This window comes from Paramormyrops kingsleyae, chromosome 17 (assembly GCF_048594095.1).
Source record: "Paramormyrops kingsleyae isolate MSU_618 chromosome 17, PKINGS_0.4, whole genome shotgun sequence".
NCBI classification, from domain to species: domain Eukaryota; kingdom Metazoa; phylum Chordata; class Actinopteri; order Osteoglossiformes; family Mormyridae; genus Paramormyrops; species Paramormyrops kingsleyae.
In genome coordinates this window covers 1,809,715-1,828,704 of record NC_132813.1, presented here as the reverse complement: position 1 = coordinate 1,828,704, position 18,990 = coordinate 1,809,715, and the positions used below count along the sequence as shown (strand labels likewise).

General features: G+C 49.3%; 1 long non-coding RNA gene across 1 annotated transcript; it reads right to left on the bottom strand.

Moving 5' to 3' along the window:
• Positions 1-8,605: 8,605 nt before the first annotated feature.
• On the bottom strand, positions 8,606-12,139 carry LOC140578910 (uncharacterized). The gene is made up of 4 exons (XR_011983181.1): positions 12,055-12,139; positions 10,567-10,779; positions 9,433-9,511; positions 8,606-8,675 (listed from the first exon to the last, which is right to left on the bottom strand). It is a non-coding gene; the product is annotated as an uncharacterized lncRNA (long non-coding RNA).
• Between the last annotated feature and the right edge of the window lie 6,851 nt (positions 12,140-18,990).

Genomic DNA, 18,990 nt, shown 5'->3' with positions numbered 1-18,990 from the left:
GAAGCGCCTATATTTTAAAGTTTGTCATTCTCTGCTCTGCGCAGAGCTTATCATCTCTAGTTGACATTGTGCTGTTTTTCGTTAATGAGACAATGAACCATTAAAGGTGAATGAAACTGCAAATGGAAACCAAAATAACGGAGCCTGAACCGCAGACTTACATCCTGTTTGCTTACGGGACGGCGTGCTGCACTATCCGCTTTCTTAACATGCCACTGCTTTGGAAAGGGCTTCTTCTGGCTGATAAGTTGTGGCAGCGAGGACAGTAGCACTTAGGACCCGATTTCAGAGGTGACAGTCATTACAACACTGACTGCCACGACACCGGGGTTGTCGCCTAAACACGTAAATCCGTAGGATTTTGTCTGTAATTGAATCCTCCTCTTCGTTTAGCACTGAGGAATGAATTGGCTGAGGTGCACGCTTTTCCCGACAGCCTTGGTAATTCAGCCGTAACAGGACTGTTTTCGATGTACACGCTCGACCATCACGCTCTGGCTGTCTGATCTCCCTTTTGTCCGTCAGGCTCGATGACAAATGCTTCCTTTCAAAAAGCTCAGAGATCGCTGGTAAATGCGATTGTGTTTTCCCCCCGTTTCAGAGTCATTTATAATTACATAATGGTCCTGCCTTAGAATCATGTCAGCTATTAGAATGGTCTAACAGCACAGAACAAATCTCACAAAATTTCAGCCTTACACCTGACCAGGTTATAAATCAAAATCAGAAATTTTACATTTTCAAGAGCCCCTGTCATTTGCTGGCCCCTGGAATGTACCAGGGTATCTATGGCCCCTCCAAGACCCCAGGGGGGGGGGTTTGTGCCTTGTTCCTTTCGGGTTCAGAGACCCCTCCCTTAACATCCATATCTATATTCCCAAGCGTCTGCAAGCTGAATGCTCTGCTGGATGGGGGTGTTTTGGCTTAGCTGGGATCACGCGCCATAACAGCTGAAGTGCTCTTTGGGGGGGGGGGGGACCAGCAGGCAGCGTGAAGAGCACCGTGGCTCTGGTTTATGAAAATCAGCCTGGCTGGGGGGGGGGAGCCGCGCTCACAGGGTCCTGCTGACGGATGAATTAGAGCTGGGTACACACTCAGCTCCTAATGGCAAACTCATCTCCCCAGGAGTGACCACGCCCCCCCCCCCCCCACGCCACGCCTCTGTAACCCTGTACAACTGACAGCGTGTGCCACTATTACGAAAAAGTCAACTTTGTATTAAGGAATGGAAGCAGTAAAGTATCTTCATACATCTGCTTGAAAAGTTATTAAGAAATCTTATTAAAATGTTAAGGCAGAAAGATTGCATTGAGATTAAAGAATTTTCAGAACGTGGCAATACACTTTCACAGCACATTTTCTACTTTAATACTCTTTTTTTGCCACATGGGCTGGAATATGATGGCCATAAAGATAAGACCAGCCAATCTGGCTCCTCTGTGAATTGAGGACTCCCCTCTCTGCTTGCGATATAATCACCATCATCAATCAGAGGCTCACTCCCAAAATCAGGTGCAGTTATACATCTTGACCTCTAAGGGGCGGCAGACATGTGACCTTGAGGTGAATTTGCAGGTGTTGTAATGCACGTGCAGAGTCTTTAGCATGATCCACTTCCACTTGCTTCTTCACCCTGATTAGATCTTACCTCCTTGCAGATAATGGCTGAGCATTTGTCTCTGTTTGCACTGTTAGATTGCGGTCGCTGGTCGAAAGCCGGCACCCCTACTGGTGAAAAGGGCTCTCAGACACAAAGAGAAGCAGCTTGAGGTCAAGTATATGTTTTAGAAGGACAAAACTAGATACTTTTGAAGCACTCAAGCGGGTTGGATGGATATTGATTCGCCTTAGCCCATATATACACAAGCAGAGGGCACACGCTCACTGGGCTACAGCGTGGAATACTAACGAGACGGTGATTAAGCATCCCCTCCGAGTCGGCTTGCCGGCCTAGTCGTTCACCACCGTCAGCACCATGGTGCAGACATAAAGCTGAGTGATTAGGGTAAACATTGGACGATGGCTTTGGGTCCTGCCTGCTCTGGAGCCGCCTGGATGGGGCTCAGCAGATGCCTCTTCCCCGCTTCCTCTCTCCCTCTCGCATGTCATTGGGCAATCGATAAAACAAGAAATAAATTAAAAGCGAAAGATGCAGAGATGAGTTGGCTGGCTCCTGCTGTAGTGGATAATGTGCCCTCCCCCCGACAGAGTTGGGGGGGGGGGGGCACACTCAGTGGATCATGATCAGGCTCTGAGCTCCTGGCGTGAATGGGCAGTGTTGTTGCTTGGTCCGTACATGTTGACTGTACAACGCCGCCTACAGGTCTCGTGGGGTCATTACGATGGCGAGGTGTGATCTGAAAACCAACAGACATGGCTGTCCGTGGACGCGGTAACAGATCCTGCCTGTGATGGCTGTGTGTGTGTTTGCACATCAGGAAAGTGAATAACACCAAGCAGTATAGAATACTAAGTACCTCTTAGTATGTATACTAGATATATACTTGATATATGCTAGTTATACTAGTAATGTAACCTACTTCTGGGCAGAAATCCAGAGTGAGTCCAAAATAAGACAGAAAATCTGGGACATTGGCATAATTTTATATAGTTTATTTGTTGACATAAATAATAAAACAAGATCAAGCAATAAGTCATCATTAATAAAAGATGTGGAAGAGTGTATGTGTGCAGAAACAGCATAGGGTGTTAGTCAGCTAGGAATCCCTCAAAGATCCACAGGGGGCGCATCAGAAAGATGACAAATTGCCCCTTGCTCCTGTCGTTAAGGAGCTACTCTCCGCACACAGATTAATAAGCAGGGCAGACGCGGGGGGGGGTTGCTCATACTGCTTTCAGTTGGCGCTGTAAGGAGACGGACGGACAGCATAAGTTTGTGAAAGTGGACCTCGTAAGAAAGCCGAAAGTGAACGTTAGCCCCCAAATTAGTTCTGCGGGATGTCGGCATATCCTGTGAATTTATTTTTCAGCGTCTTAAGGCGCGTGTAATGAGATGTGACCCACACCCCATTGCTCTCGCTAACTCGGTTTTCTTTAATGGCAATTTAAATAAAACCTAATGAACTTCAACTCACTTACCGTCCGATCGCGGGACGCCTTCCTCGTTTCCGAGTTTTGGAGAGATTAATGGATGCAGGCATCCGACCAGCCTAGCAGCCCGGAAATCGCAGGAAGGTTTTAAATCAATTCATATTGCGCAAAACACTCATCTGAGGCCAATCAACTTTGAGATGTCACGTGACTTTTTCATGCAAACCGTGGAGGTGGGAAACTAGGCGGGGCATCAGGACGTACCCGCAGCTCATCTCAGATGCAGGAAGCTGCTGCTGACGTGTCCAGCGATCCCAGGGTTAAACACGCGGGCCATCGGCGCTAATGCATTCAGATTTAATGCATTATTCACGCGGGTCAGCGCGTTGACGCTCAATCATACGATGTGTTAGGTTATTCATGTCTTATGTAACTGCCTGAAATCCAGCTTTAATGTGTATATAGATAATATATATATATGCACACTTGTGTTGGATTTTTCTTCAGAACATGAAGTGCTCAGCTCATGATGATTTATCTATGCAGTCAGACAAACAGGTGAGTCTCTCTTAACGGATCCTGTGGCAGATGCTATGGCTCCAACACTCCACTTGACTGCTGTGTCCTTTTATTTCCTGTATCTGCCGAGTTAAAATAGTGACTGATATCTGTGCGTCTGGCTGGAGGACCCTTGACATCCATGGTGGGGTGGGAGGCATCACAGAGGGGCTTTAAATTTGTGCTAGGAGCCCCTCCCTGAAGCCTTCTCACCGCCACCCCACCATGGATGTCAAGGGTCCTCCAGCCAACAGGGGCACTGTTGCAAAAAGAGTAAATAGCCATCTCCCTCTCAACCCCACAGTCAATGTCCTCGCTCTTGACTTTGAAGGACGGCACGTGTGCATTCGTCACTCTCCATCGTTTCATTAAGATCTCCCCGCTTCTGTGCTGTCAGGACACTTGCACACCTGGCTGCTGAAGTATACAGCTGTGGATGTACATCTCCTACAAAGAGGGTCTCCTCCCAGGCAGTTCGGCCTCCCCAGCGTGCATTGTGTCACGTCTATGGAAAAAAGCAAACTTTTTCGCAGTTTGTCAGACACTGTGTTTATTTGTAAAAATAGCTTTTATCATTAGTCCAACAGGTGGCACCGATGCTCTTACTGACTGCCTGGGGTTAATGAACTGCACCGGGGTCTCTCTAGGGGGCGCCACCTAGCCTGTCACCAAAGACACGTTGACTGGGGTCGAAAGCGGAACTTTGGACGACGGATCATGTGACTGTCAGGGGACAACCACATTGACATGTGACAAAATTTGGCAGAGTGATTGGTTTTTGTTTTAACAGCATCACCTAAAAATCTCTGTGCAGATGTGACACACTTCAGGCGTTAGAGGTGTCGGTAAACTGGCAGAGGCAGAGCTGCACAGTCAGCACAGACTGCAGTTTCTGTGTCTAAATGGCCTTGTTGCTCATTTCTGTCACTAATGTGTCGCTCTGCGTGTGACGCACGCATCCTGAGTAACACAGGCCGTGTGAAACAGAAGGCGCGTGATCAGCTTCCTGTTTCTGGTTCTCATTGTCCGTTGCCCTCTTGTGGCCGGTAGGAGAGGGGGGTGGGGGTGCTGCTATCTCCCCTTAAAAAGCCCCAGGGCCCTTAATCATTTTGCAGCCGAGAGGAATCACAGTGGCGTAGGCGGCGGGCCCCCCAACCAGCCAAATGATGCGGCGTCGCATTTCCGGCCCACAGCAGCACCTTCGCAGCTTCCCGATTCAGCAGCAACCAAACGATGACCTGCCCTCGTTGACAAATGACTACATAGCGTGTAATTTGCCTGCTGTGAGCAAGGCAGCCTTTACAGAGATAAACCAGCGACACCAGTGTGTGTGTGCGTGTGTGTGTGTATGTGGATTAGGGTTATATTACATTGTGGTTATCAAATGTCCCCCACAATGTGATAAAAACCTGTTATTTTGACGTTGTGGGGACCATCTTTCAAGTTCCCACAATGATCTGTGAATGCGATCAAAAGAGTAAAAATTCGTATTTTGTTTGGTTACTTGTGGTTAAGGTTAGGACTGGGTAGGGGTTAAGGTCGTCATGTTGGGATTAGAGTTTTCCCACAAAGATATTTACATAGATAATTACAAACCTCTGTGTGTGTCTGTCTGTGTCTGTGTGCTTCTTGTTCATTCATGTTCACGGTCCTGATTGTGCTTGGGCCCGGTTCTGCACTGCATGGTGCCGTAACTGGACGTGTGAGTATGTTACTCCACAGCTAAGCGGTCACTAGTCAGCGGGCAAGATGGACCCCGTGTGGGATGGATATCCCATCCCATCCACTGCAACCCTCTCAGGACCCCCTGCACCGTCTGTCTGTCCGCTACTCTGTACGCCGTCTCCAGGGGGCACTGTGGCTCTGTGTGAAATTGGATCGGAGGGGAATGGGGACGGCGTCCCTTCCTGGCTGCGATGACGGTGACGCAGGAGGTGCTGCGTTCAGTCCATCCGGCCTGGGATTCCGGGCCGGAATGTCCCAAAGCTCACGAAGCCATGTGACGCCTCCGCGTAGGAAATCATAGCTGACACCCCCCCCCCCCCCCGCCCCGCCAGGCCACAGGAGGGGCTTTCTGCTCCCTGAAACGCCAAACCCATAAATCCCATCAGCTCCCGTGTTTAATTCCAGAGGATCTCCCACGTGCCGCTGCAGACGCCAAAGAGGGAGGTCAGAATGCGCCTTAGTCGCCGTCCACCATCTCGTTATCGGGGGGGGGGGGCAGGGAACCTGCTTTTCATTTTGTTTCATGTCTGTCATTTGCCAGTGAAATGCGGAGCCTGCTTCACTCGAATCAGGCACGACGCAGATGCCTTTGGTGAGACTCACCGCCGAGGCATGACAGAGGCTGTGGAAGGGGGCCGGGGGGGGTCCCAGCATCATCAGAACGAGCCTTTCTAGTGCAATGTTTCCCAATCTGGTCCTTAGGAAGCCACAGACAGTCCACGTTTCTGGTCTCTCCCAGCTCCCAGTAGCAGAAATGTGGACTGTTTGTTAGGGAGCTCGGAGGGAGCAAAAACACGGGCCGGCTCTGGGTCCCTGAGGACCGGATTGGGAGACACTGCTCTAGTAAGTTCTACTACAAGACCTGATGCTTAACTCTGTGTGTGTAAAGTGTATATGCAACGGTTTCAAAATGAAAATCAAACTGGGTGACTACAGGGCCGTCACGTGTCGGCACAGCAGCGCGGGATGTTTGTTTATCCCGCTATCTCTCTGTGGGTCCTGCCGTTACTATGCCGACGCGCTGCCATGAGCTCGTGGGCCGAGACCTGAACGTACGTCATCCTGTAAGTGTGAAGCGGTGTTCAGCTGGAGCTGGGGGAACGACGTTTGGCTCCAGTCGCTTTCCTGTTCCCCACCGACACCCCCGATTGATAGGTCCATCAGACCCTGTGTCAAGACGGTAACGGTTACGGGGAACACTGGAAATACTAAGTGAATTGTCATTTTACTCCCTTTTTGTGTTCACAAGTGCTGTGTAAATTCTCCCTACCTGCCTAGGAATCCATTCAATATGGCTGTGAAATAAAAATGATTTTCTGGAAGCTTCTATCACTCCCTGCCACCTCCCAGTGTTTTTCCTTAAGACACTGTCTGGCTCAGACACCTGCCACCACTTTGTCTCATAACTCACCCCCCCGTCCCGTGTCTCTCCCCGGACCCCCCACTTCAGCTCCTCCCGGCCTTGGGTGGTGTTCCCATCGCCGGGGGGGGCGGGGCTGGGCTGCTTCATTGGGCCATGACGTCACTGAGCCTGTTCCTTCCAGATGATTCTGTGGAAGCTGCTTGGTGTGGCATCCTCCTGGTGTCTCTTCACAAAGTCACTTTAAACTCTTTCTTCTTAACAGTAGGGGTCCGTAATAAATCTGTCCTTGAGGCTTCAGACTCGTCTCTCCAAAGTCCTACATAAAACTGGATAGTTAATTGAATACATTTCATAGTCGTCCCTGAGATCAGATGGTGCGTTTAACTAGAGTTTTACTGTCGTTTTAAGGCAGCAGGGGCCAGCTGTGAATTTAATGAAGTGCCTGCGAAAACGCTTCCTTTTTCGCACAAAAACCCAACATCGATATCTTCCTGTTTATTTGTTTTCTGGGTGAAGAAGCAAGTCTGAACCAGGAACTTACCCTAATAATGACAAAGTATCCAGACTGATCACCTTCTCCCCACGGCACGCAACAGCTAAGTCAGGATCAGCCATCAGCTCTGCTCTTCACCACCCACTGGAAATCGCAGCCCCCGATCGAGGGCCCCCAGTCTCCCTTAGCTTGTGTTTCAGTGCTCTCCCAGCATGCACCGGGGCCGGGCTCCCCCACCTACCTACCTCATCTTGTCTGCCCTTCATCGTGCAGTCAAAAGGCTGGCACTTAGCAAAATTGAAAAGGCCAGTTCCTCACACGTTCCACACTGAGTGCTGGGAATGCAGCCCGCGTCCTTCGGAGAACCTCGAAAGGTCAGGAGGAATTGTTCGAATGGAAGAGCTGCTCCACATGGATCTGGTCCATTGATATGCTGATCCCATAAAGCTCCGCAGTCGCCCTCCCCCTAGCAGTATGAGCCGGAATACCCCTAACCATCTACAAAGGGCAGTCGGCATGGACACAGCTTGGTAACCCAAATAGATTGATGAGTAGCATCAAAGACTGTTCAAAGGAACATCATGATGATGATGATGAGGGCGGCACAGTGGATCAGTGGGTGGCTCTGTTGCTTCTTACCTGCAAAGTGTGTCTTTGTGCCCTGTGATGGACTGGCAGCCTGTCCATGTTGCCCAGTAGTAAAATCCTTAGATGAAAGACAATCTGATGTCATTGTCCCTGAGATCAGAAGGTTGCCAATCAGTTCTAATCCCAGGGTCAGCAGTGTGGCGTCATCATGTGACCCTTGAGCAGGGGCCTTAACCCCCAATCGCTCCAGGGACTGACTGATACTGTTTTTTCAATTGCACATAGCTTTGGATAAAAGTGTCTGCTAAAAAATGTTATATAATGAAGCAAAATCATGGATGTTTTCCTACTGGCCCTCTGTTCCATCATTAGGTGAAGAGCAGTGTGTTAGGAAGCTGGCCATGGACCCATAATCCACCAGACACAGTGTCTGTAATCAAAGGATGAAAAAGAACACAGGAAGACACAGGTGACGACACCAGCAGAATCACAGGGCTGAGAGACGAACCCGCTGTCTGTTAGTAGCTCTGACGGACGTGCTCCCTGCTCTTTAGATGTTCCGCTACCAGGCTGTCCTGACTGTGCCCGTCCAGATGGCGTAGACAGCCTTTGATTCCATGTACCTGTTACCACGTGTCACCCCACCCCCCCGGCTCTCGCCTGGCTTCACCCAAATGATGAGATCAGACTCATGATGAGAAGTCTTTTCATGCAATAAATGCACAATAAAGAAATGATTTATATTTTTAAATAAGATGTATTCATCCACACCAAGTTAAACAGTGTGTAATTCGACCTATAAATCTGGGCATCCCACCCAGGGTGCCCCCCCGCCTTATTCCCTGTGCTGCCTGGGATCGGCTCCAGTCCCCATGACCCTGACCAGGATCCCAGGATCTAGAAGATGGATGAGATGATTCACAATAAGGTCCTTCCTGTTGCTATACTGTACATCTGTGCTTGTAAATGCTTCAAGCTGCACTAAGTATCTCTTTAGGGGTGTTAGTCTTGCTTTAAGTCCCTCGGATCATTACTGTCTTTACCGTGGTAAATGCCAGATGTGAATCAGAAGCTGATCATCCTCAGCACAGCTGTAGATCCAAACCCCTAGGCCAGAACCAGGCTGTGGTACCAATCGCTTGTGGTAGACCTGACCCGATTATGGCACACAGCAGTCCCCCCCCCTCCCCCGGCCCCCCGCCCTGTCTGTTTCCTCCATCTGGGTCCCCTCATCCCCGACCACAGAGTCACGGCTGGGAAACTCTGGAAGAACCAGCCAATCACCCTTTGTGTTCGCACCCTGCGGCGACCATGGGGGACCTCAGTGCTGCACTGGAGCTCGGCAGTGTGTGGGGGGGGGGGGGTCAAGCTGCTCACAGCATCCAGCTCAAGGTGTCATTATTAATAAGGAAAAAGCCATATAAGCAAAATAAAGTTTAAAAAAAGAAGATAAGACTCAGAAGTAAAAACCAAGGGTGTAAAACTCTAAAAATGCTAAATCTAAGCACTAGATTCACTACTGCCATCTTCTAGAAGCATAATATTGATTGAAAATTCATTGGCAATTCATCACAGCTGTGGAGTCTGTACCTACAAATGGGGAAATACCTTACAGACAGTACTTGCAGTTTTAACTTGATGCAAATGATCATACTTTGAGTGTCGTCCCATGGCAGAGACCACTAGCTGTTGTGACTGCACAAACCGCAGACAGGTTTCAGGAACCAGGAGACCTGAGGAAGAGAAGAAGAAGAATGTAAGCAGGGACACAAAGGGAAATGCAATTTGAACTGAGTGTACTTTAGAAAATGGAAGAGGCTCTTCATCAAGCCAGTCCAGTGTATCTGTCTTAGCTGCTGCGCCATTAGCCTTGGGTGCAGGGTGAGTCGGTTGTAATCTATTTACCGTAAGGGTGATGTTATGCTGGTGATATCCAATGCTTGTATCTGCCTAATTTACTTGAGTGTTTATAGGGTTTGTTTTTGCTGTAGCACAAGAGAGAGAATCAGAGGAGGAGTCTGGGGAGCCCCAAGTGCCAGACGTACATAACCGTGATATTTAACCAGCCGCCTCGCCTAGGTTAACGTTACACATCTGGCTTATTACCAGTGTTGCCTGGCTGTCTCTTATCAATCCAGATGTGTGGGCAGATGTTGGCTGGGGGGGAGAGTAAGCATTTTGGCTACGTTGTAAACGATGCAGGTTTGCCCTGGATTAGAGAGCGTGCTCACGATGGTCCTCATGCGCTGTGAGTGTCGTCTGAGTGCCCTCAGGTCTGATGAAACACACCGTCCTGATTCAGCTGAGAGGGGGGATGTCTCTCATTGTCTGCTGGTTATTTGGTGCTCAAAGCTCCTTTATTTAAGTCCCACATCTGAAGAGGACCGTCCTGGAGTCACCCTAATGCACACTCCTGTCATCATCATCTGCCTTTCTATATTTCCCCACTTTCTCCACAGTCAGATCAGTGTCCCACGACACCTGACTGGGTGGCATGGTTAGGAATATGGCCTTCCCACTGGGGGGGTACTCTTGTTCTGGCTCTGTGACGCTTTGGACCTCGGACTGGCACGTGAAGTCAATTTCTGATTGGCTTATCCAAGTGACCAATATGAGGCAGATTGGTTGAGCACCCGATTCCCATTCTTGCCATCACTAGGCAGTCCCCCCCCCCCATAACCTCACCCTGCCTTAATGAGCACCAGCACTCCATCCACCTAACAACCTTAACGAAGTAGCCAAACAGGCACTTTGCCAGAAACAGAGAGGTGTTTTGTGTCCATATTACCGATGTCATGCTTCAGCTGGGCCTGTAGTGCCCGACAGCCCGTCAGGTCTGGGAAAGCCCTCACAGCTCGTGTAGGACATGAAAAGTGTCCAAATCCCGCAAACCGGCACCATCAAGCCAGACGGCCTCGCTGTAGCTCAGAAACACTGCCTGTCTTTCAGCTGCAGCCCAGAAACACTGCCTGTCTTTCAACTGCAGCCTTTCATTTCTTTCCTGAAAAAGTACATCCAAATTAGTCAAGCTTCCTGTGCTGAAAAAACATCAAGTTCTTATTTAAATAATCACGAAATTAGACATCATATTATAAAACATCCCTTACTGGTTGTTATTTTAATGACACTTGTTACAGTGATGCTGTAAAGCATATTGTGGTGATATTAATAGCCGCAAGAACGCTTCCCTACCGTGAAATAAAACTCAGTAAAATCCACTTTTCTCCCATTTAGCTGATCTCCAGCATCCAGAGATTTTGGAGCCTTTTGTAAGCGATTTTTTTTGGGTTGGAGATCTGAAAGCAGCCCCGTAGCCAATCACCAGACTTTAATTACCATAATGCCTGACCCCCCCGCTGCTGATAAATGAGCCGCTCCAGCCGGCTGCCTTCCTTGTCATTGGTTAGTTGTGAGGTGCCCCGTGCCGATTGGTCACATTTCCAGAGCAGGCTTCAAGGTTTGTGTGTGAATGAGACTTGTTCCCACACATACTGAAAATGAGTCTCCATTTTCTTAATTTGGGAAAGAATCTGTCTTAGGCCTTAGGATTAAGATAAGATTTGCCCCTTCCCAGACCTTAAAGGTCATATGCCTGCTGTAAATACAGCGAGGAGAAAAGACCATGGGTGGTAATTCAGTGGCTGCAGGACAGACCTGCATTCATCGGTTTGTGCCGCCCAACATGTCGGCGGGGGTTTGTAGTGGCCATGCTGCCCATTCGGTTATTTCTAGGCATCTCCCAACTACAAGCGGCCAGAGGGAGCCTGTGGGAAGGCACTGATCCCGAGGTATCCGGAGACAGCTGAGGAATGCGCCGGCACCCCGTTGCCATGGTGACGGCTCCGCGTGACTACTCCTCCGTACCCGGTGCCTGCATGCCGCCATCCTCAGAACTCTCGTCCTCCCCCCTCCTCCTGTCCTCCGTTTTTTTTTGTTTGGGAGGGGGGGGGGGACTCCTGGCCTTGTGAGCCTGTCTACCGCATTCAAAGGCACTAAACAGCTGGTGAAGACGCAAGGCTCACAGAGTGCCTAAAAGCCCGGCACGTCTCTGTTTTCCTTCACTGTCAACATTAGCAGCAGGGGGCGCCATGGCGAGGGCTGTGGTAACAGTCCTGGCAGTATCCATGGAGCTGGTAGCAAGGTTAGCAGTAGCAGCAGGTATTTTTGCACTTGCAAGATACAGTTAAATACGAGTCTTAACCCGCAGTATCACGCAGGTATTTTTGAACTTGCAAGATACAGTTAATTATGAGTATTAACCCGCAATATCACTAACCTTTAAGGAGGGTTTGTGTTTTCGACAGGAAGACGTGGGAGCTGAATGTTCTGTGACGCTGCCGGAACCTCAGCCTCCTACGAGCCATGGAGAGTGTGATGTGTGCAGGCTCAGTACCCGTGCCATGTTACGATCTGCGGAGCACGGACTCCTCCCGTCCTCTTCACAAGAGTATTAATAGTAGTGTGAAAAATTCAGCAGAATGGTGAGGGATCGTCCCTGAAAACAGCACAACCCAACTGTGTCGCCATACCCAAGCTGCAGTGCCGGGATGCTGCTGCTAGATGGCGCCCCTGCGGCAGTGTGCTGAAGGGCAGTGAGGAAGGTGGGAGCTGGGCAGAGGATGCAGTGTGCCACCTGATCCAGGGAAGGGCGCCGGTGAGACACAGAACACAGGTGGTCTGGGTGCATCTGGCAACGTGGGCTAGATTCCAGCAAGTGTTCAAGACATTAGGGTCTCAAGGCAGTGATGGGACTGGTTTTACAGTGGTAGAGTCTCCTTGGTGTCAGAACACCAGCCTGGGGGAGGGGGGACTTGGTTCTGGGTAGGGGGTGGGTGGTATTTCCCTGTGCATTGCGAAAGGCAGTCGGTCACACCTCACTTTCTCAGAGAACGTGCTATAGGGATCGTGTGAAATACCGAACAACACATGAATCCGTGCACGGACAGTGGACGTGCACTATTAATATTTTACGTTTCATAAATCTGTTAAAACGTTTTCCCAACTCAGACTATATGAGCATTTAATGGATTATTTTCAAATCTGTGGAGAATCAGAAATAGTGGAGATAAATTTATTCGACATTACAGGCTGAAATAATACTGTGAGGCCCTTATGTCTGTTCATTCTGTATTTTATGGCCTTTGCTAATTAACAATTAGCCATCCATAATGTTGGAGAAAACGATCTCTGTCAGAACATAATTCTAGAATTAATTCTGGCTTACTGACATTGGGCAAAATTGAGTATCATTAAACCCTCAAAGTCTAAACTTGACTGCATGTCTGTTGGAATCTGTGACCAGTCGCTCTGAGTCGGGAACATCTGGAGCCCCAGAGAGTGGATAATTGATAAGTTCAAACTATGCCACTGATACCATTAACCCCTGTGGTGTTAGTGCCGCAGCCCAGCTGGTCCTTAGCACCAGACACCCGCGGTCGGACGCAGTGAAAGGCGTCAGTGCCGCAGCCCAGCTGGCCCTTAGCGCCAGACACCCGCGGTCGGACGCAGTGAAAGGCGTCAGTGCCGCAGCCCAGCTGGCCCTTAGCGCCAGACACCCGCGGTCGGACGCAGTGAAAGGCGTCAGTGCCGCAGCCCAGCTGGCCCTTAGCGCCAGACACCCGCGGTCGGACGCAGTGAAAGGCGTCAGTGCCGCAGCCCAGCTGGCCCTTAGCGCCAGACACCCGCGGTCGGACGCAGTGTAAGGCGTCAGTGCCGCAGCCCAGCTGGCCCTTAGCGCCAGACACCCGCGGTCGGACGCAGTGAAAGGCGTCAGTGCCGCAGCCCAGCTGGCCCTTAGCGCCAGACACCCGCGGTCGGACGCAGTGTAAGGCGTCAGTGCCGCAGCCCAGCTGGCCCTTAGCGCCAGACACCCGCGGTCGGACGCAGTGTAAGGCGTCAGTGCCGCAGCCCAGCTGGCCCTTAGCGCCAGACACCCGCGGTCGGACGCAGTGTAAGGCGTCAGTGCCGCAGCCCAGCTGGCCCTTAGCGCCAGACACCCGCGGTCGGACGCAGTGAAAGGCGTCAGTGCCGCAGCCCAGCTGGCCCTTAGCGCCAGACACCCGCGGTCGGACGCAGTGTAAGGCGTCAGTGCCGCAGCCCAGCTGGCCCTTAGCGCCAGACACCTGCGGTCAGACGCAGTGAAAGGCGTCAGTGCCACAGCCCAGATGGCTTTTTCCTTTTTTCTTCTCAGCTTGGTCTTTTAAAAGTGCTCTTCCTAAAATAAACACTTTTTTTAAAATGTCAGCCATCACAGGAACAGTCGGGTACCGTTGTTTGTTTATAGATCAGCCAGAGCTCGTCGAGAAATAATTTTAATTAAGGGCAAAGTGTCTGGTATTCTGATTCTCTGCCTGCATTGTTTTATTCATCACAGCTTTTCCCAGCTGAACATCAATAGGCTGTTCTCTGTACAAATCACTTCTCCATTCCCCTAACTTTAATTTACTTCTCTGTCTTTGGGAAATCAATTCTTTTTGCCTTTTGGGGGATGGCAACACGAAGCACCTGGGAAAGAATGGCTGCGAAAAACCTCCATTCAGCGAGAAACCGGAAGTCACATCGTGTGAACTTTAATAATTGTTATAATTATTATGTACAGGATTATAATATGCTGTTCCATGTTAGGGGGCATGTCTGTTTACAGCAGGGGTGGGCAATCCTATCCGCAAAGGGCCGGTGTGTATGCGGGTTTTCGCTGCAACTCCCTAATTAGATTACTAATTAGAGGACTGATTGGCTGAAGAGTCCTCACACCTGGGTTTGAACAGCTGACCTACAGGTTATCCCAAAAACCTGCATACACACCGGCCCTTTGCAGATAAGATTGGCCACCCCTGGTTTACAGGCTTTGCAGGGTTCTGTTAGACATACATGTTTCTTCCTGCTCAAGTCAAGCCAATCCTTGAATTTCATTGTCATGTTCAGGGTCGAGGAGCAATTCCTTCAAATTTTCAGACCATGACAGCATGGATGGGAGGCTGGGATCTCCTGCAGTGTCTGATGAAACTGACGCTTTTTTGATAGAGAGAGAGATCAGCTTCGCTTCGTTGGAATTTATCCCCGGATTCAAGCTCAGTCTTCCAGATGCTCTGGCGCTGTCGAAGCGAAGCGGATCCTAATATATTTTCCTCACTGATACTGTCGTGGTCCTCGACTTATCAGATGCTGGAAAGAGTTCCCATAATCCACTGCGTCTGCGTGAAACATAAACGTGCTTGTTGGGAAATGCAGTCGCTCGAGTCACAGAAAGGAAGCAGGGAGAGACTGAGGGAGTTTTGTGAGTGGAGTCAGTGACTGTGTCAGAATTCAGGGGCGCCATCGTGACATAACCACTTATAGACTGGATTCAGGCAGCACAGTGGGAATGCTGGTTTTAAGTTAGCTGGGCTCTTAAATACCCGTGACTAAGCTATTAATTGAATTAATTTAATTAGTTTGAGGCCTAGTCAAGAAATCCACTAATGGCAAATAAATACGTAAATACAACAAGAATGCAGTAATTATTTTATTGAAATTAAATAGTAATAATAATAATAATAATAGAAATTATTTTTCTGGCTTGTTAAATAAAATGCAATTAAAATGTAATGTAGTTGAAATTAAATTTCACTTTAATTGTAATTAAAGTCTTGCCCAGCAACAGAACAGCTGGGACACAGTGTATTGTGTCGGCTCCTTCCTATAAGACGCTTTGGTAACAGCAGCATGATTCCCCTCTTTTTTGCTCATGTCCACATGCTTGGCTATTAAACACCATCCGCTGCTCCTGCAGTGTTTCTCTGTTACTGATCTGCAAGCTCACTGGGCACTGTGCAGGGCTCCGGCCACCTGGAGACGTGTTGAGCACATGACTTTGTGCCAATGAAGCATTCATGAGCAGAGGGAGGAGTTAAGGAAGGGCACTGGTGGCATTCCATTAAGCCGTCCTCTTCGGGAGGATTTGTCAGCCCCCAGACACAAAGGGACAGGAGAGAGACATTTTAGAACGTATGACATGTGAAGCAGTTGGGGTTAAGGCCACCGATTCACAGTGTAGCTCTTATCGTTTATAAGGAAAGTGTCTGAAAGCAGTGGAGACTCCTTCCTAAAAGACTGCGCTGTCAACTCAGCCACTGCGGATGCAGAAAGGCGGTCCGTGCAGGACACGGCTCACTGCTTAATCATATTACGCAGCAGAATGCCGCTGTTTCGACACTCCTGCATAACCCGTCATCTAGGCGCTGGGACGGTAATTCATACTTCATTTAAGCAGCGTTTCTGGGGTGACAGAAACAGACTAAGCGTCACGTTCCCCAAAAAATTTGAGACACGGCTTCTGAAATGGGAGGAGAATGACAAGGGAAAGTCTGTAAACATGCGTCTGATGGGAGTGACAGGTGATAACTGAGGCGTGCGGGGGGAGGGGGGGGGCAGGAAGAGGGAAAAGGAGACATGATAGAGGTGAGAGGACACCCAGCCAGTGCCCATCATTGGGGGATGTGGAGGTCAGGCTCCGGCAGACGGTGAGGGAGTCCCATTCTCGGGGGGGGGGCCTGGGGGGGGCCTGGAGAGTTCTTTCCGACCAGCCCTGACACCCAAATCCCCCGAAATGAGACACACATTAAGTGACTGAACATCACCTCCCACGGTCAACATCACTATAAATGATAAAAAAAACAGTATTAAACATTTCAAGATAAACAGGATAATATCAAAAATCGCTAATTATGTTGTGGGAGCTGACAGCGATAATAAAAATTGGTGCTGAAAGTAAACAGCCAATTAGCTGCTGTGATTGGGAGCTGTAGCCTGTCTCAGAGGACAGGGCTGGGGGTGGCTGCCAATTCTGTAGTCCACACATTGTCATTACAAAAGTGCAATTAGCAGCATACATGCTGACTGAATAAATAATCAGTGAATACATGTAGCAGGAACAAGGAAGCTGCCATTAACACTGAAAGCTCTACGACTGCATCTGACTGCAATTAGGCAGCAGTTTTGTGAAACTTCATTATGCTTTAGGATGAGCCTGCAGAGCATCTCCTGCATCATGCATTTACTGCATCGTGCATTTCCTGCGTCATGCATTTACTGCATCGTGCATTTCCTGTGCAGTGTATTTCCTGCGTCATGCATTTACTGCATCGTGCATTTCCTGTGCAGTCTATTTCCTGTGTCCGGTGCAAAACTCCATGACTGGTGGTTGCTATTGGAATAATAAACTTTGTGCATATTTTGAGCCTGTGAAGAGAGAGAGTGCTCCAGAAAATGACGTTCCTGATCAACGGTTCGGTGCCTGAAGGAGGTTCAGGGTGCCTGAAGGAGGTTCAGGGTGCCTGAAGGAGGTTCAACCTGCCTCTAGGTACCGGAGTGCTGAGCACTTTCCTTGCTGCTATTAGAGGAATTCCTGTTGATTGAGGCCGCAGCATGTTTGCTGGGTGCATGTTCAAGTGAGAAACCTCTGCCTGTCCCCCTGAGCTCAAGTCCCGACCAACAGCCGCCACATGATCTTGGACCTGAATGTGAAATCAGTGCTTCATCAGGAGTCCCAAAAATAAAAGCTGAAAAAAAACTTTATTCACAGGAGCGCCAGTCATGTGCACGACAACCGGAGGGGTCACAGGGTGCGTGAGGGGTTCACTGAGAATCTCCTGCTAACATCCACTCAGACTTAATCTCGGTTTCGGTCAAAACCAAGTGGCTGTTCAGTAACTTTTGAATGACGGATTACACATTAACTTAAGAACAACGCTGGATTAAGTTTTACCTGTTAGCCACGATAGCTTCAGAGATTACAAAGAATGAACGTGATTTGGAAATATCCAAAAGAAACGCACATGCTTTCACGTTCAAAGCATTTGCCGTGTGGCTGAATTATTTCTGAATCGCCTCCCTCTGCTTTCATGCTTTAAGCAGCTTCCAAATTTTCACAATGGCACGCATGCGGAGCAGAATCATTGGCTATTGGACAGGTAGGACACACTGCAAAGCTCAAGGGGGGGGGGGGGCACGAAACGGAGAAATCAGCCAGCGTGGCGTCTGGCGACAGACCGTGAAAAAAAAGATGGCGGAGTTGGCAGAGGAGAGCACTTGGGCTCATCATGGCCGGCAGGCGGGTTCCAGCTCACCCTCGTTATGCTACCCGTCTCCCCCCGTCCCTCAGCGGCTGGGTGGGTCTGTCTCGTATGCTAATGCGGCACCAGGTTGGCGTCGAGTGTCCTGAAATGCTGCAGCAAGACTAAATATCGGCCGTCAAATTCCAGTATGACTTTCAGACAGAGGGGGAGAAATGAAAGTGAGAGGAAGGCGAGAATTTCCACGGCGTTTAGCGGGACGGGACACGCTGCACTTCCCACCCGCCGCTACATACCGGGTTGTGTTACATCGGCCAAATACGCATGGCTGTCTGTGTCAATATGTCATCTTCACAAGCAAAAAGTTACCAAAAAAGCCACATTTTTCTTTGGCAGATGAATAAATCTGATATGTGGATATCTGATGATTCAGAACCTTTGACACATGAATCAGAACCAAGAGAGATTCGATCCTGGACTATCCAGTGTGATACTTTAGCAGGACGTCCAGTGTGCTGCGTTTGCATGATAAACGCTGCGCAGGATTAAAAAATGACACGGATCAATAAAAGGGCCGAGATCCATTAGAAGGATCATGAATCAGTCAAGGGCTGTTTTGATGTGTTCTGACTGAGTGGGGTTTCCTTTATGCTCTGGAGTGCCAAGGAAGACTGCTGGGAAGCCCCCAAGACGTGGTCCACAAGGGCACAGGCACGCGCACACACACACACACACACACGCACACGCGCACACACACACACACGCACGCACACACACACACACACACACACGCACATGTAGGGTAAACATATCCTTATGGGGACCGCTCATTCATTTCAATGGGAAAAATGCTAACGCTAACTATGACAACCTTAACCCCTACCCTGCCCTAACCATAACCATAAGTAACCTAACAAAATACAAGAGTTTTTGCATTTTTAGTTTTTTCATAGCAGTCACCGATTTTTATAAAATAGAGTTTTCCCTTATGGGGACCAGGAAACCGGTTCCCATAAGGGAAAAAAAATGGATATTTATCATGTTATGGGGACATTATGTCCCCATAAGGATAGGTAAACCCGCTCACACACACACACACGCACACACACACACACACACACACCTAATGTCATTACAGTCACCTGTGGGAACCTATTGAA